The sequence below is a fragment of the Pinus tabuliformis genome, chromosome 5_1 (assembly GCF_031772625.1).
Source record: "Pinus tabuliformis cultivar Carrire ecotype Pingquan chromosome 5_1, CPIR1, whole genome shotgun sequence".
Classification (NCBI taxonomy): Eukaryota; Viridiplantae; Streptophyta; class Pinopsida; order Pinales; family Pinaceae; genus Pinus; species Pinus tabuliformis.
This window is the reverse complement of record NC_142305.1, coordinates 166,328,116-166,345,035: the sequence shown is the minus strand read 5'-3', so window position 1 is coordinate 166,345,035 and position 16,920 is coordinate 166,328,116. Positions and strand designations below refer to the sequence as shown.

Genomic DNA, 16,920 nt, shown 5'->3' with positions numbered 1-16,920 from the left:
ACTAGAGTACACTTCATTCTGTTTCCCATAGTAATCTGGAAATCCATTTGCTCTTCTTGATAGCTCGAGAAATATTCTCGTACTCCAGTCATATGGGCTGAAGCCCCACTATCAATGTACCAAACATCTGTTGACGTTGAACTTGCCAAGCATGTGAATTCTTCTTTTAATCTAGAAGATAATCCAGAAACATCTTGATTTTCCATCCTTCTTTGTGCTATTTTCCAATCTGACGCTTTTCTGCCCTAGCAACTACTGCAAAATATCTACGTCCCAGCTGAAGATCTGCTCTGCAAGGAAAAATACGTTGTTCCCTTCTGCCTCTAGTAAGCTTCGATCTGGAGATCGAATTTCTCTGTCGACTCACTCAGAGAAATCGATTTCTCCTCAAAACTTCATCCTCCTTGGCCTTCGAACTGCGTTGCTCTTGGGTTTCGAATTGTTGCCTCTGCAGTAATTTCGAAATCCTTTTCCTCTTTGCTTCTGAGCTCTTCTGCTTACGATCTGCGCTCTGATACCATGTGAAAATTTCTAGATAGAAATCCAACTACAATGATTGATATTATTTTTTCTACTTATTAATTCATAAATAACTTATTCACAGTGTTTCTACAGGAAATATCAAAATAAATTCTACTGCAGCCTTCACAATTAAAATACTGCGGAAAATAAATGCAAGGAAAATACTAGCACAAGTACAATCACAATGACAATTATTTTTAGACAATTGTTCCCAAAAAACCCAATGCGGAAAAACCAGTGCAGCAGATGAGGGTTTCTTTATTAATCTTCGGCAAAAATCTCATGAACAAGATACAACCAGTAGAATAGAAGAGAAATCTCTATGAGAAATTTACTGACAATTCTCTCACACTTCCTGGCGATATTCTAATCCAGGAGAGGACCTGTTGCCCCCTTTGCTTCTCACTATGTCAGCTTCTATGTGAGGACTGCACAGTCCCAGCGTCAACCTCTGTGTTGTCCCTCTGCGTCACAGCTTCTGCGTTGTCCCTTCTCTGCTCTGCGTCTTCTGCTCTTGCACTCTCGACTGATGCTGCTACCCTCTCTCTCCTCCTCACCTGCAACTCTCCCTCTGAATCGATTTCCTCTTGTCGAACTTCGACTAGTGAGAAAATTTATTTTACTCGAGTAACTGAGTATCTGCCTGGTGTGTTTTCCAAATGCCCATCGAAGTCCTTATAATCCTCCAGTTGAGAACCAACGGCCCATATTAGATTCTAATCAATGGCTCAGATCATTTGGACTCAATCTCCATCTTCTTCTAGAAGTTTCACCCACAGTTTAGATTAATACCCTTTAATTATTTTAATTCCCTAAGTTTAGACTTAGGCCTCCATTAAAAATAATTAATTATTTTAATAAAATTGTCTCCAGGTGGAATTTCCCAAAATGATTTCTAGGTATTGTGGAACACGTGTCCAAGCCTCCCTGCAAATTTTGAGGCTTAAAGCACATCCGATGCTACCATAAATCAACATTAATCTTTAGCCCTAGTACAGTGGGACCTCCTTCAAGGCCTTAGGGTTATAAGAGGGGCACTACTTGGAAAACCCGGATTGGGATAGCGTGTTCATTATCCCCTATACCATACTTGGCACTTTCCATGACACTTACAAGCCCCATATGTTGCTTCCATTCTTCGAGTCTAATTTGCCATTGGTTCATTGGGATTTGGCACCCACATGTCCACAATCCTTGAGTACAGCCGGAAAATTATTGCCCTAGAGGTTGATGCAGCTAAAAGAATTAAAAAGCATAACATGGCCACAATAAAACAAAAAGAAGAAAATCAAAATGCAAAAGATGGTTGGTACATTAGTTAACACATGGACAAAAGCCTAGCATGAGCTCTTCCCTCCTCATTAACAATCACCAGGTTCCTGAGCACATGATGCTCCTTTACATCAAAAGGAACCCTTGCATTTACCAACATTGATGAGCGATGAACTGCCTCATCTTAAGGGGTAATATAAATACTACATCATAAAGAGCAAGCTCTAACCCTTGAGCTATGCACCATAATACAAAGCATTATCAAGAAGAAGTAAAAGGTGCAATAGCGGGGTGGAAAAAGCAAGCCAAGCAAGGTAACTCATGCCTCCACAATTGCTCCCTCCTTTACATGTTGAGAAATCTAGTGCATAGAAAATAGGAGATTTCTCTTCTAATAATAACTGCTTGTGAATGCTTTTTACTTCTTTAACTTAGGATATTTTCTTTACTTAGATTATTATAGTGTTCTTCTTCATCAAATAGCTACCAATGCATAAACAATAAAGAGACAAGAGACACAGAATGTAGGAGATCAGCCAACGCCAAAACTTCTCCAACTTGAGAGGAAACCCAAACGAATTCTTCTTCTTATAGATACTTCAATTGACAAATACCAAGACCAAGACCCTTGACCTATTTACCTCTCCAAGACTAAGTCACAAAACTCCCTTTTTTAGTTTCTTCTTCCTTGAGATAATGATAGTCAAACTTCTTCCTCCTCCCACTTCTCTTGGCTAACCTTCAGATTTCGCTCCTTGGCTCAGATCTGCACTTTTCGATCCTTCTTTAGAAGCCCTAGATTCGGTCCTTGAGAAACTTTGACCTTCAACCTTCTTCGCTTGAGATGGAGACTATCCTTCCTCAACTCGGCTTGAGGATTTACTTGATTCCTTCCCAAATCCACCTTCTTAAGATAATTGTAGTACCTCGGCCCTTTCTACAATAGACAGTTTTGAAATCTCACACGTGTGGAAGAGTTTAGCCCTAAAAATAGATCCAAATGAACTCAGTTATCTTCCTCCTCCTTCACTTGATGATAAGACTTCACCTTTTGTGATCTTCGCACCTTTTCTCATTTAGATTGCCTTAATCGAAATTATATCTCTATAATGAAGGCCATATTGATTTCTAGTAGCATCACATGTGCTCTAAGCCTCAAAATTTGCAAGGAGGCTAGGACACACGTATTCCAAAATACCCAGAAATCGTTTTGGGAAATTCCACCCGAAAACAGTTTTATTAAAATAATTAATTATTTTTAATGGATGCCTAATTCTAAACTTAGGAAATTAAAATAATTAAAGGGTATTAATTAAACTAGGTGTGAAACTTCTAGAAGAAGACAAGGATCAAGTAAAAATGATCTAAGCCATTGATTAGAATCTAATCTAGGTCGTTGACTACTCAATGGGAAGATTATAAGGACTTTGATGGGCATTTGGAAGAACATTGAATTAGAGATCAAAGATCGATTTTCTCAAGAGAGCAGCACAGCAATTGTCGGAGAGGTCATCGAGGAGATTTCTTGCAGTGAGGAGCAGGGATAGTTTTATGGTTGGAGAGTTTCCTAATCTGGGGATACATTGCAGAGAAGGCAGAGAGAGATCCAAAAGAGGAAGTGCAGAGCCACGTTGGGCAGCATAAACCCACGTTGAGGCAACGCATAGGCCTTGACAAGATTCGTGGATTTGCTAAGGAGCAAATCAGATCCAGTGTCAGGATCCGAGGTGTGAGACCGAAGGGCTAGAGGATAGAGCATCCAGCCAGCAGATCGATCAGCTAGAAGGAGTGAGGCAATCCCCAGAAGGAGTGAGGCAATCCCCAGAAGGTGTGACACAAAGCAGCATGGTGATTACGCAGAGGTTGTGCAGAGGCAGCTTGGGGCTAGCCATTCAGTGGTTGGATCAGGGCCGAATCTCTAGTGATAGTGTGAGGTACTTCTCACTAATTCTCTACCAGTCAGATTCTCTGTATCGGATAGCCAGTAAGGCATCCAATGATTGTATTCAGAAACCACTGCATAATAATACAAACCCTCACCTGTCCGCATTGGGTTTTTTCGGGGACATTTGTCCAAAAACAACGATGTCACTTGTGTGTGTGTTATTTCTTCTTGCTCAGTTCTTGCTTCCGCATATAATTTAATTAGTGAAGGCTGCAGTCGTATTTACTTCGATATTTACAGTGTAACACAGTAAATAACTTGCATGAATTAACAAGTAGGAGTAGTATCAGTTTGTTGCAATAGGGGATTTGGGTCTCTAAATTTTCATATGGTATCAAAGGGCAGGTGAAGCAAGAGAGCAGACCGGAAGAGCCCAGCGTTGAAGAGGAGGGAGATTGAAGTGTTGCGTAGGTAGAAAATCGAATCCCTAGAGGGATTGCGCAGTCCAAGCCAGGAGAGCAAGATTCTCGAGGCAAATCTCTCTCTGAGTGAGTTAACGGAGAGGTAAGATTTCCAGTTCGTGATTTGCCAGTGGCAAAGGGAGCAGCATAGCAGCAGATTCAACATTGAACAATTCAGGTGGGACTTAGTTTTTTGCAGCACTTGCTGGGGCAGGAAAACCTCAAAAGAGGAAGAAGAACCTTTTGAGAGAATTTCTTCCTCAATGAATTCTGAGCCAAGGAATTCTATTTCTCAGTTGTTGAGCAGCAGTAGCAGGAGCAGATCTACTAACTCCAGCAGGGAGTGCGTAGGCCAGCCTAGCAGCTACGCAGAGGAGAGAGGGAGCAGTTCGACCTTTTGTTGGCAGAAATGGCAGCTAATGGGCTAAGAGATCAAGATCGGTTGGAAGGAGCATCCAACTATGTGATCTAGAAGGCTAGGATCTCCTACCTTCTAGATGAGCATGATCTCAAAACCTATGTCGATAGTGTGGTAGTTGAACCTGCCGATGCAGATCTGCTCAAGAAGTACAAGGTTAAGATGGCGAAGGCCAAGCGGTTGATCCTCAACGAAGTGAGGGATCACGTTGTATGTCACATTGCTGGCAAAGGGACGGCCAAAGAGATGTGGGATGCCTTGGCTACGTTGTATCAAGGATCTTCCGAGCAGCGGAAGATGTACTTGGAGGAGAAAATGAGATCCGCGAGGATGCAAAAGGGGGAACGCATTGATCTGTTCCTATCGAAGCTTCAGGAAGTCCGAGATCAGTTGGCAGCTATAGGATCAGCGCCTCAGCCTACAGAGATGGTGAGGTTGGCCTTGAATTCAGTCTCGGAAGAATGACAAGTATTTGTCCAAAGTATCCTAGGCAGAGAGAAATTGTCGAATTGGGAAGGGATGTGGGTCACTCTTCAACAGGAAGAGAGGAGGCGAGACTTAATCAAGTGCAAACTTGATGGCAACAACAGCAGTGGGACGAAGCCCAAGGAGGAGGAGAATGCAGCCCTTGCATCAAAGGGGGTAGCAGGAGCAGCGGAGGCGGAAGAAGGATGTCTCGAAGATCAAATGTTTCCGGTGTGGTGAATTTGGTCACTACGCTACACAGGGTCCTCTCAAGAAGAAGGACAAGAACAAGAAACATGATCCGCAAGCTGCAAACGCAAAGATCGAGGAGGAGTTTGCCATGATTGCCCAGATACCTTCAAGGGAGAGGTAGGGTGATCTAGTATTGTACTTCGAAAGAATTGCAGACGAGCAGGGTCCATTGAGGAGTCCACCTCATGGATCAATACCTTGTTACGGGAGCCCATATCAGAAGTAGCAAGATGGACCAATGTCAGTTGATGCAGAGGAATGCCGGAGTGATAGTTGCAGTGACTAGGAGCGCCAGCGACTGAGCAACGCAGAGCAAAGTTGGTAGCAATGCAGAGTCAGCAGCAACGCAGAGACTTCATAGGGTCAGCACAAAGACTAGTAGCAGTCAAAACTCCAGCAATAGATGCATCACGCTGAACACCTTTGGTTCAATATTTTGGATGTTTTTCTATTGCAACAGCAGCAGAGTTGCAGTGCAGATGCAGTTGGCAGCAGCATGCAGAGTCAGCAGCAGCACAGATGCAGCATTTGCGCAGTAGTTGGTGGGCAGTGATGTCAGACATCAGCAGCGCAGAGGGAGATGTTACAGAGTCAGGGTGATGCTTCAACAGGTTGCATTACTAGAGCACATTCCTCGCTAAGAGGGAGTGTTTATTTCTGGTAGCATCGGATGTGCTCTAAGCCTCAAAATTTGCAGGGAGGCTACGACACATGTATTCCAGAATACCCAGAAATCGTTTTGGGAAATTCCACCCAAAGACAATTTTATTAAAATAATTAATTATTTTTAATGGATGCCTAAGTCTAAACTTAGGAAATTAAAATAATTAAAGGGTATTAATTAAATTGGGTGTGAAACTTCTAGAAGAAGACGAGGATCAAGTCAAAATGATCTGAGCCATTGATTAGAATCTAATCTGGGTCATTGATTACTCAACGAGAAGATTATAAGGACTTCGATGGGCATTTGGAAGAACATTAGTGAGAGATTGGAGATCGATTTTCTCAAGAGAGCAACACATTAGTTATCGTACAGATCATCAAGGAGATTTCTTGCAGTGAGGGGTAGGGATAGTTTTCCGGCTGGAGAGTTTCCTGATCCGAGGATACATTGGAGAGGAGGCAGAGAGAGATCCAGAAGAAGCAGCGCAGAGCCACGCTGGGCAGCGTAAACCCACGTTGAGGCAGCACAAAGACCTTGAGGAAATCCGTGGATTTGTTGAGGAGCAGATCAGATCCAATGTCAAGATGCGGGGTGTGAGACCGAAGGGCTAGAGGATAAAGCATCCAGCCAGCAAATCGATTAGCCAGAAGGAGTGACACAATACCCTGAAGGTGTGACACAGAGCAACGCAGTGATTGCGTAGAGGTTGCGCAGAGGCAGCTTGAGACTAGCCATTTTGTTAAACACACACATGGCAACAACAAAATATGAATGATAAACAAGAGAGTACATTTATTATTAACAAATGATATACATTTATAGTACATGGTGTGACCCTTGGATTCATATTCCAAGTGGTCTCTTGGACTCCTTTTGGTTGTTCAGCTTCCACACCAACCTGTAGAGGATTAGGTGTCCAACATTCCCCCCCTAAATCTGAAGGGTTATGTATGAGTCCAAGAAGAGGGCTGTAATACAAAACGTGCAAAAATGCATGGCAGCACTAGGCTGAATGTGCTCTCTGAAATGTTGGTATAAAGGGCGATGGTTTAAGGATGACCACCAACACTAGAACGCTTAGTGCAGTTCCCGGAACTCTTCCAAGTTTGGCATGAAGCTCAGGTCTTCTGCTAGAGGAAGTGCTCCTAATGTTTTGAAGACGGAAACCTTCAACCATGAAAGGGAGGTCTCACCCCGCATAAAAGGGAGAACCTCAACCTCAAAAGGGAAGTCTCAACCTGTGATGGTTTAAGGATGACCAACAACTCTGGAATGCTTAATGCAATTCCTGGAACTCTTCCAAAACTGGCAAGAAGTTGAAGTCTTCTACTAGAGGAAGTGTCCCCAATTCTTTGAAGAGGTATCACCGACTGAAGGCATGCTCAGGGGCATCTTTGTCTCTGGCTACAACTCTGAATCTGGTATGGCAGGTTGTGGCTCAGGCTCGCTTGATGTGGCTTTGAAGCTTGTAGATGACCATCATTTCACCCCCTGTCAGATACAAGTTAAGATGATGGAGAAAACTCAACTGCAAGACTATTCAATACTCTAGAACAAGTTCTGACATGTGACAGGAATACCTTCTTGGTTGTTGATGCCCATTGCCAAGAAGCGATCCATCCAAGATGAATCTTTGTTCTTGCAGGAGGTTTGTTTCTGAAGCATCTGTTTAAAGAATGACAGGTTTTATGACAGTGATTACATGGATGAAGATCAAAACAATGATCTTTCATATGGCCAACTGGGTCACAATGTTGGCATTTCACAATCTGTTGTTGTTGTTGTTGCTGTGGAGGAGGGGCAGAATCTGGAATAGCTGAAAGTGAACTGTCATGAAGTAATCCAGAACTCTGAAACTGGATGGGCTTTGAGTAATCTGGAATATGAAAGGACACGTCCTTGTCATATCCAAGACCAGTTCTGTGCTTGTTGTGGACAAGCTCTTCCCAAGGTCTGATGACCGACTTGGGAAGTGTAGACTAAATTTCTGCATCTGCATGTACAACTGCTGCTTTATTGGGCACTGGATCTAAATCAATTGTAACATTATTGTCTTGCTGTTTATGGGAGTCTGTTTCATTGTTCTGAACAGAAACAGGTTCAGAATGATGACCTTCACTGTGTCTTCAACAATAGACAACATTAATGTGCTCAATAGCTCTAAAAAATTATTGGTTATGGCCATTATCTCAGCAAAAATGAAGACCTCAAAGGATTTCAACTAGAAATAAATCCCAAGAGATAGAAGTGGAGCTGGGCCCAAAATAGTCAAAAAAATTTGATATATTTCTGCAATTGTCTCCAAAATAACGTTGTAATTTGACTTTATATGTTTCAATGATTTAAATAGCAGCATCATATATGTGAGCCAACATACCCATACCAAATTACAGTCTTCATAGAAAGATACCAATGAACCATGCACAATCTTTCACAGTACATTGTGAGCTTTAAGGTTCCCCATCAAATGCATGAATGTTGGGCTGAATCGAAAGCAAAGCAAGGCATTTGTGGTGTACCCAAAAGTTTCAGCAGCTCTCTGGAGGATGTTGAAGTTGCTCGCCAGGGTTCTGTTTATGACATGCACCCTTCTTCAGCTTCAGTTGAAGGAAGAAAATGCAAGATGCAGGAACCTGCAAAAGGATCAATGTGAATTCCTAGTGCTGCCAGCATGTCGTTTCCGAGGTTGTTCTCGGTCATAAGAAAGTCTCTGCCTCTGGCTTATATGAATACATTGGAACACCTCTATGCTCAGTACAAGGTAGGAAAAATTGGCAAAGAAACCATCATAAGGAATGTCAGAATGATTGTTGGAGATAAGTTGTTGATTGCAGCTATCCAAAGCATTCGAGGCCAGACTAAATGTACACAAATGCTAAACAGAGTGGAGCATGATCCACATTCAATCCTGGATTCTGACAGGCTAAATCTAGATAATGAGTCTACTACATCCACAAATAAGAAAGATCATATGGAGGTGTTTAATGGAGTAGATAGTGTTCCCCATTCTTTGCTGGCATCCTACACACGGACAATAAATGCATTTCATCAATGAATCAGACCCTTGCAATTAGGCGACAATCCACATCTAGCAAATGTGCCGCAACAATCATACTTCATGGTTTTAGCCATAGTAGAACACATAATAATGGTCCATCGTACGGTGTTGGTGTTTATCTTGCTCCAGAAGATCGCTCCTACCTCAGTGCTTCATTTTCGGATATTGACAAAAATGGTGAACAACGCATATACAGCAGCAGAAATGACCCCTCACCCGCCAAATTTAGCGGTATAAAGGACTGTGCATGGGATTATACTCAGAAATTGAGTTGCAAAGTTTGTCAAAATCCACAGGTCAATCCAGACCCGCACCCAGTTAATTGGGAATGTGAAGAGATACGCGGCAATTAAGGTGCCCGGAATTCTCAACGGTGTTTGCGTTTGCGTTCCCCAATGGACATGACAAAGATGGAGATGCTGGTTATTTTGAAAAACAATGCACAGTGGCACCTTCGAGTAATGGCAAGCAGTCTATTCAACGGAGCAATGGATGTTTCTCTCTCAGGATCTTCGGTCTTCTGGGTGGAACTCCGATGGCTGAAATCAATCAGGGAATCTCCGGACTCCCACTCAACCTCTTCGCCTTCTCCTCTTTCTCCTTGAATAGTGCTAACAAGGATACACCGGATACCTTAACAACTTTAAACCTAACTCCAGGAATATCTCCCACGGCATGCCCCTTTCGCCCAAATCCAGCGATCAACACCTCGTCATTTTCTTCAATGTAGTTCAAACAACCATCGTTGGGAACAAAAGCAGCAATCTTCTTTCCATTCTTAATAAGTTGAACTCTTGCACACTTCCTAATGGCGGAGTTGCGGCTGAAACAAGAGTGCAAGCTCAAGGAAATACTGGAGAAATAATATCAAATGCACACTTGCCTGATATGAATTCTGTTACCTCTCAAAGATTGCAGCAGCATGAAATCGGTCATTTTCTTAGTTCACCTAACAGAAGCTCTAGTTCTGGGTCATTGATTTCGAGTTGTAATCCATTGAACCAAAGCCAGGGAAATCCCCTTCTGCACAATACATTTTCTTTGGTAAATGCTCAACGTGCAAACTTACCTACAGTTAGTGCCTGTGGTGTCGGAGCAAATAACGCTGACAAGCTGACCAGAATTATTACAGAGAAACGGCTAAGTGAAACGACTGAGCAGATTCAGGATGGTAGGACAGAAATGGCCACAAATAACGCTGAGTGAAGGAGTGTTTCTCTGCGCAACAATGAAATAGGAGAATACTGGTAACGCAGGCTGATATAAAACATTTGAATTTGCAGACCTAGGATGCCAATTTTTACTATTTCAGGATTAGAGGTGCAGGACTGACATGCACATAAAGGCCACAGAAAAAGCTCACATAAACAAGTGGCTCATACTTGAGCAGGGCAGGAGATCGCCCGCTCTGATACCATGTTAAACACACACATGGCAGCAACAGAATATGAATGATAAACAGGAGAGTACATTTATTATTAACAAATGATATACATTTATAGTACATGGTGTGACCCTTGGATTCATATTCCAAGTGGTCTCTTGGACTCCTTTTGGTTGTTCAGCTTCCACACCAACCCTTAGAGGATCAGGTGTCCAACACATTTAGTGGTTAGATCGGGGGGAATCTCCAGTGATAGTGTGAGGTACTTCCCACTAATTCTCTGCCAGTCAGATTCTCAGTATCAAATAGCCAGTAAGGCATCCAAAGATTGTATTCAGAAATTATTGCATAATAATACAAACCCACAGTTGTTGCACCGGTTTTCCCGCATTGGGTTTTTTCCGGGGACATTTGTCCAAAAACAACGGTGTCACTTGTGTGTGTGTTGTTTCTTCTTGCTCAGTTCTTGTTTCCGCATATGATTTAATTAGTGAAGGTTACAATCATATTTACTTCGATATTTACAGTGTAACACAGTAAATAACTTGCATGAATTAACAAGTAGGAGAAGTAATATTAGTTTATTGCAGTAGGGGATTCGGGTCTCCAAATTTTCACAGGCCGAGTTGCCTATTTATAGTGGTTTTCCCATCAAATAAGTCGACTTCTCTCAGTGAGAAGGCCGACATGCCTTTCTAGAGATATCTTTAGGCCGACTTGGAGGAGTTGCTTGAGCTTGGTCTTGGAGGGTCTTTTAATGACTCATTTATATATGTAACATGCCCAATAAGGGTCTTCCATACATCACATTGACTCAATAGACTTTTATGACATGATGACTAATCCTAAAGGAATTTGGCCCTATCTCGGTGGTTTCTCAGGTGGAATTCTCCCTAGTTAAGAGGGAGTGTTAAAATTGGCAACTAGGGCCAAACTTCACTTTGGACTACTCCTTTGAAGAAGATAATTATGGCATTAGATTCCTCTCTTTGAGAGGACCAAAATTGATCTAAAGATCGTCAAATTTGGATAAGTAGAAGTGGGTTTTTGAATTTATTCTCTCACACAAAGATGATCAAGGTCGGCCTTATCTCTATGTCGGCTCAACAAGTCCAATAGACACATCCCTTGACCCCCTACCGAATTGTATAAATAGGGGTGCCTCCACCATCATTTGAGACACATCCTTGTGCAACATAAGAGCAACTCGCACTACAAAGGATCTCTGTTCTAAAGCCTTTTCTTAGACTATTTGGATGCCAAGTTGACCTTCTAACAGGGTTGAGTAATAGTGGATGATTTGAGGATTGTTTAAGCATGTTCTGGGTTTGGTTCTAGAGCATTTCTGTGTGGTCAGATCTTTGGTAAGAAGGCCATAGTCTTGTACTGAAACTAGACGGAGGGTCGAAGCCTAGATCATTGTTTGAGAAGGGTCATGAGTCTATACACTGGGTTGGAAGTAGCCCTACCTACCAGCAAAGCATAGAGGAGCCTCATAAGAAGGTAGTCGCAACTTTTGGAAGGATACTTCAGCAGAAGATTAGGGTTGAAGATGTTTGATGATTAGCCCTAACCAGACCGAGTCCAATAACAGAAAGAGCAGACCTAAAACAGTGAAGCATGAAGATATGTTCATGATTTATTTCCAGGTGTTGGGTCCAAGTGTTGGATCAGATTAAGGTCCTATCTGGACAGTGATTTTGCCATCCTCATCTTCAGTAAAGAAGGCCGCATATATGTATCCAGGATTGAGCTGCTTTTGAAGTACATTAAGTGACTGCATTATCTATCATGAAACAGAAGTGCAAACTTGACTGGGTTATTTCCTTGACATCCGGATAATGGTATTGCTCATCATATTGGCAAGTCAATTTGACTTTAAAGTGTACTCTCTCTCTCTCTCTCTCTCTCTCTTTGAACATTTGATAATGATAATAAAAAGAATTGATCAAGGGTTTTCCCCATCTTGAGGTTTTTCCGTGGCTTGAGCCATATCTTTGTGTTCTCTTGTCTTGGCTTGTCTTTTGCACTTACATTTAATGTTCTTTCATTAGTTACTGTCATATGAGGATGATTAATATGATTGTTAATGGTCTAATGGAATTGATAACGAGCGAATGAAGTAACTAACTCAAGCAAAGAACATGTTAAAAATTAACACCTACCCAAGTGAAGCGCTACATAACTCGTGCTCCAAAGTGATCTTGTACACAATAACAGCTCCAAACAATGTACCACACAAGATGTGTCCACTAATCTCTTTCAAAATCCCACACGAACTCCATCACACCTCCTAAGCCATGTGCTCCTCCATATTCACTCCTCCTACATGAACATTGTCACAATGCAAGTTCCCTTGAACCAACACCAAGCCTCCATATAGGAATCCAAGCTAACCCGTGTTGTCTAGGGCTTGATTCCCTCCTCCAAGATGCACAACACTCCTCCTAACTAGGGGATTCTCCAAGCAAGTGAACCTCTCCATGTGGTCATAACGAAGAATGTTACCTAAGCAATCAAGAGAACTACAACACCCTAGGGAAGCATGCCAAGCAAGTACCCAAATAAGGTCAAGCAACCACTGAGCAAGTTATCTCCAATGTGCAAATCCAGCATGGACCATCTTTGATGCTCCAATACATCTCAAAGACTCAAACCATCCAAGGGCTGAGCACACACCATGTACCCCAAATCTCTTGAAGCATCCCAAAACATGGTGTAGGCACTTTCGAAGTAACCTGAAATCTAACATTGGCATCTCTTTATCTTGGGCACACTTGTGTGTTTTTGTCTCAGCACTTGTGTTTGGCTTTTGCACTCTCTCTCTCTCTCTCTTTGGTGCACTTATGAGGGGGCTATTTCAATATTTGGGTGAGATTTAGTTCCACTAATTCTTTTGTTGACCCTCATAAATCTCAACATCTCTTCCCACTACCCCTATTCATATTTACATCTATGATGTTGACATTGAGCTAGGTCCCCATTATTATATCTAACCCCTGCTCCTCTTATTTCTTTATTCTTTCATCTGTTTCATCCTCATTGTTATATCTAGCCGCTACTCTTATTTCTTTATTATTTCATCTATTTCTCATGTATATGTAGTTTTGCTAAATTTATGCTTTTAAAGTACCCTTAGGTACTCCTGCAGGGTTTTATCATTGATTGTACTATTTTATTCAACGCCACTGGCCTACCTTTTTGGTTATTCATTGCAAATTAATATCATTATCTTAGCTTATACTGTAATATTATATGTAATATACGTTATGTATATTACATGCTGCATATTTCTTTTCAGTTCCTTGGGATGTGCATTTCAACTTGTGGTTTGTAATCCCTCCCAAAACTGAATTCTCTTTGCGAGCTCATAGAAACAAATAGTGCTCCGATACCCTGTTGGTTTTCAAAGCACAAATGCATGAAATAAGGCAAACAATGAAGTGAAGAAACTTCTATTCAAATTGACGATTCAATATTGTCGAATAACATCTATAATAATGCAGAATCGTCTTCAATTTTGTGAAGATAGGGATAGATTTTCAAGCCAAAATAGATCTAACCCAAAATTCCTTGCCTTGTCTTAAAATATTGATGTTAGCTTTTGTTTTTCCTTCATACTTCTTAACTCGAATATTAAGCCTATTTCGTCCAAATAGAGTGCCTATCAAAAGTGGGCTTACTTATCGTGGTAGTATTTAGGTCCTATGTCGTAGGATTCTTGTTATTAACCTTCTCAATTCGTTGAGTTTTTCGAAGTTTCAAGGAGTTGATATTGATGGCCTTGTCATTCATTCATCTAAAGCAGGCAATGTTCAATCTCCATTTCAAATCATTAACTTGCACAAAGGACTCATCGATTAGGGTCTTTTAAGTGCTTCCTTTTAAACTCAGGAAAAGTACAACCTCAAGGGAGTAACATCTAAACACATGCTTTCCTTCTCCAAGAATAGGCAGGTATTCTACCATCAAAATCACCCAGGACTTGCGCTGGACCCTAATCAATTATTCATGCCTCCCAATAACCTTATCCTTGGTGAGTACGCTAACATGCCACCATATTCACCGTTAATGAACGATCCCCTCCAGATAATTAAGACATCTTTAGCTGGAGACGTTTGAAATTGATGGGTATGTTGAATGGATGAAAGTCTGTACTGTGCTGTGCTGTTAAAGGGGCAAAACATCATTAATCACCGCAACCCCAAGCAAGAAAAAACCACAATTATTTGAAACAGCTAGTTGATCAGCCATAGCTAAGAGCATTTAAGCTCGGCAGCACTGGGGTTTAGGGGTTTTTGAGTGTACAAAACAAAGATTTGAAACGAAAGGTATGTATATAGGAATCGAAATCGATTCATGAGACGTCTGTACATACCGTGGAATTTGCAATCCTGAATTGCTTCGAGTCTGTTAGCTGCTTGCTTTTTTCAAAATTCAAAATTCTCGGCGTTTGTTTCCCCTTAAATATCTTCGCTGTTAGTTGCCTTGGTGTGGATGGCAAGCTCTTTATATGCGGTATTTTATACAAGGTCATAACTATATATATAAAAATACATATGGTTTTACTGACATCATAGAGATGCGTGGGGATGTTAGCTCTTTGTACGCCTTTTATTTTAAGTTTACAAGTATATAACACTTCAAAGACCTACCAATGGAACTTGAACTGCTTTATAACCCTTGATTTCCTATTAGCAAAACTCCACTAAACAAAACAAAAAAACCAACTTAAACTCATTAATGAGATGAAATGAAATGATATTTTAAAGTCCATAAAATTAAAAATAGTGTAATAAAATCAAGCAATTATGTTCCCATATGTACCTATTGAAGCTCGATTCGTGGGAAGCCGAGAGAGACCTTAACCGGAGTTGTCGGTCTTACTGTCCAACAATAATGGTGCAATGGCCAACGGCTTCAAGCGGGAAGAGAATTGAAATGCGTACTTTCTAGGTTATATTTATAAGTGTATAAGTGTATCACATTGAAGTTTTTTAATGATTTTATATATTTGTTTTTCCAGGAATATTATTTGGTCAAATATTATATTTTTGTTTATTGTCTTTAGAGGTGCTCTTAGTCTAGTATGGAAGAGATGTTATAATGTCTTGTAAATATTTTGACTAGATCAAAATAAAATAAAAATAGCTCTATGTTAAAATTAAAATAACTTCAAATTAATAGAATAAAGATAAAAAAGTATATGTTATTAATATTATTTTTATTAAAAAAATCAATAGTTAAGGTAAATTTGACTTGTTAAAGTTACTTGTGTTTTTTGAGCTCCACGTTTATAAGAACCCATGGTATCGACCCATGGTATTCATGTGGAATAGAGCATATTTAAAGGGGGGAATTTAACTAGCCTAGATCCATCTGAACTCTGGATTTATCAAGCGTCAAGAGAGATCAAATCTCTCGAGATGCAAACCCCTTTTAGAGTGAAAAGGAATTTGATCGCTCTCGACGCTTGGTAGATCAGAAGTTAAGATAGATCTACGCTGATATTTTCACAGTGCACGGTTAATTTGCCCCCCAATAACATGGTGGCAAACTTATGAGTAGGTATCATTTTAGTTTGAATATATGATCTATTCATCACAAGAATTTAAGTCTTTGCTTTTGCAAATGAATTTAAGTCTTTGCTTTTGCAAATGAATTTAAGTCATTGATTTTGCAAATAATGTTACTTTTAGTAACTTAAATGGAACGTTGCGCACTGTGCTTCTCACCTTAGCAATTTCAAACCCTGTGTGCGCCTTCCTCTCTTGGTTCCCAGGGCCTTCTATTCCCGGGGCTAGCTATCCTGCCGCTGGCCAGTGATTTCCCATCTAGAGTCTCCTCTAAAGGGTGTATCGATCCCTGCATCTCTTCCTGAATCTTCAGCTCAGCTAGGAGAAAACGTAGAAGCCTTTGCCTCTCTAATCTGCTCCCTTGGACCATCTCGAAACAGGCCTTCAATATCCAAGTTTGTTAAGAAGATTGTTGAAATCCCTGAAATAAGCCTCCCCCCTTCCCTCCCCCGTCGCAATGCTCTCTCTCTGCCTGAACGTGGGTTGGTAGGACAATTTACTGGGCTCTAGCCCTCACCCCGATCAATTCTCAAATGGGTGGAAAGAAACTAGGCCTCCTCCATCTTGGGGAAAATCTCGATCAGATTTTGTGGAGGAGGTTACTTCACCTTCCATTTCGAAACACAAGAGGACAAAGACTTAATCTTCATATATGGATCGTATTTCATGGACTCAAGAGGGCTTTATTTAAATAGACGGACTCCAGACTTCGATCCAGAGCTGGACATGCCGAATGCAGTGCCAGTATGGTACTTTCTCCAAAGAGCTCCTCTCCTCTTTTGACGACCCTAAAAGGGTCGGCAGAAAAACCAACGGAGAAATTAGAGATGAAGTTGCGGCAAAGGAAATGGCTCTGGGCACCCAACAACCACTATATACTTTCTTAGAAAAAAACAAGGAGAAAAACGCTCACCTCATCATAGGGAAAGGCCCCTCTACCCACAACATCAAGTGATAATGGAT

The 16,920-nt window shown here is 41.1% G+C and overlaps 1 protein-coding gene and 2 pseudogenes across 3 annotated transcripts in view; 1 reads left to right on the top strand and 2 right to left on the bottom strand.

The window, feature by feature from the left end:
• The window catches only part of LOC149163950 (uncharacterized), a 419,565-nt gene extending 404,642 nt beyond the window's left edge, over positions 1–14,923 (bottom strand). For 2 of the 3 annotated variants that reach the window (XM_089431914.1, XM_089431915.1), the window contains exon 1: positions 14,760–14,920. The gene's annotated coding sequence lies outside the window, so the exon portion shown is untranslated. Of the gene's footprint in view, positions 1–14,759 lie in introns of all 3 variants that reach the window. The other variant, XM_089431916.1, reaches the window with a different exon arrangement.
• Positions 8,359–9,350, top strand: LOC149163951 (uncharacterized; annotated as a pseudogene).
• Positions 9,547–16,920, bottom strand: part of LOC149163949 (small ribosomal subunit protein uS12z pseudogene) — a 30,718-nt pseudogene continuing 23,344 nt past the window's right edge.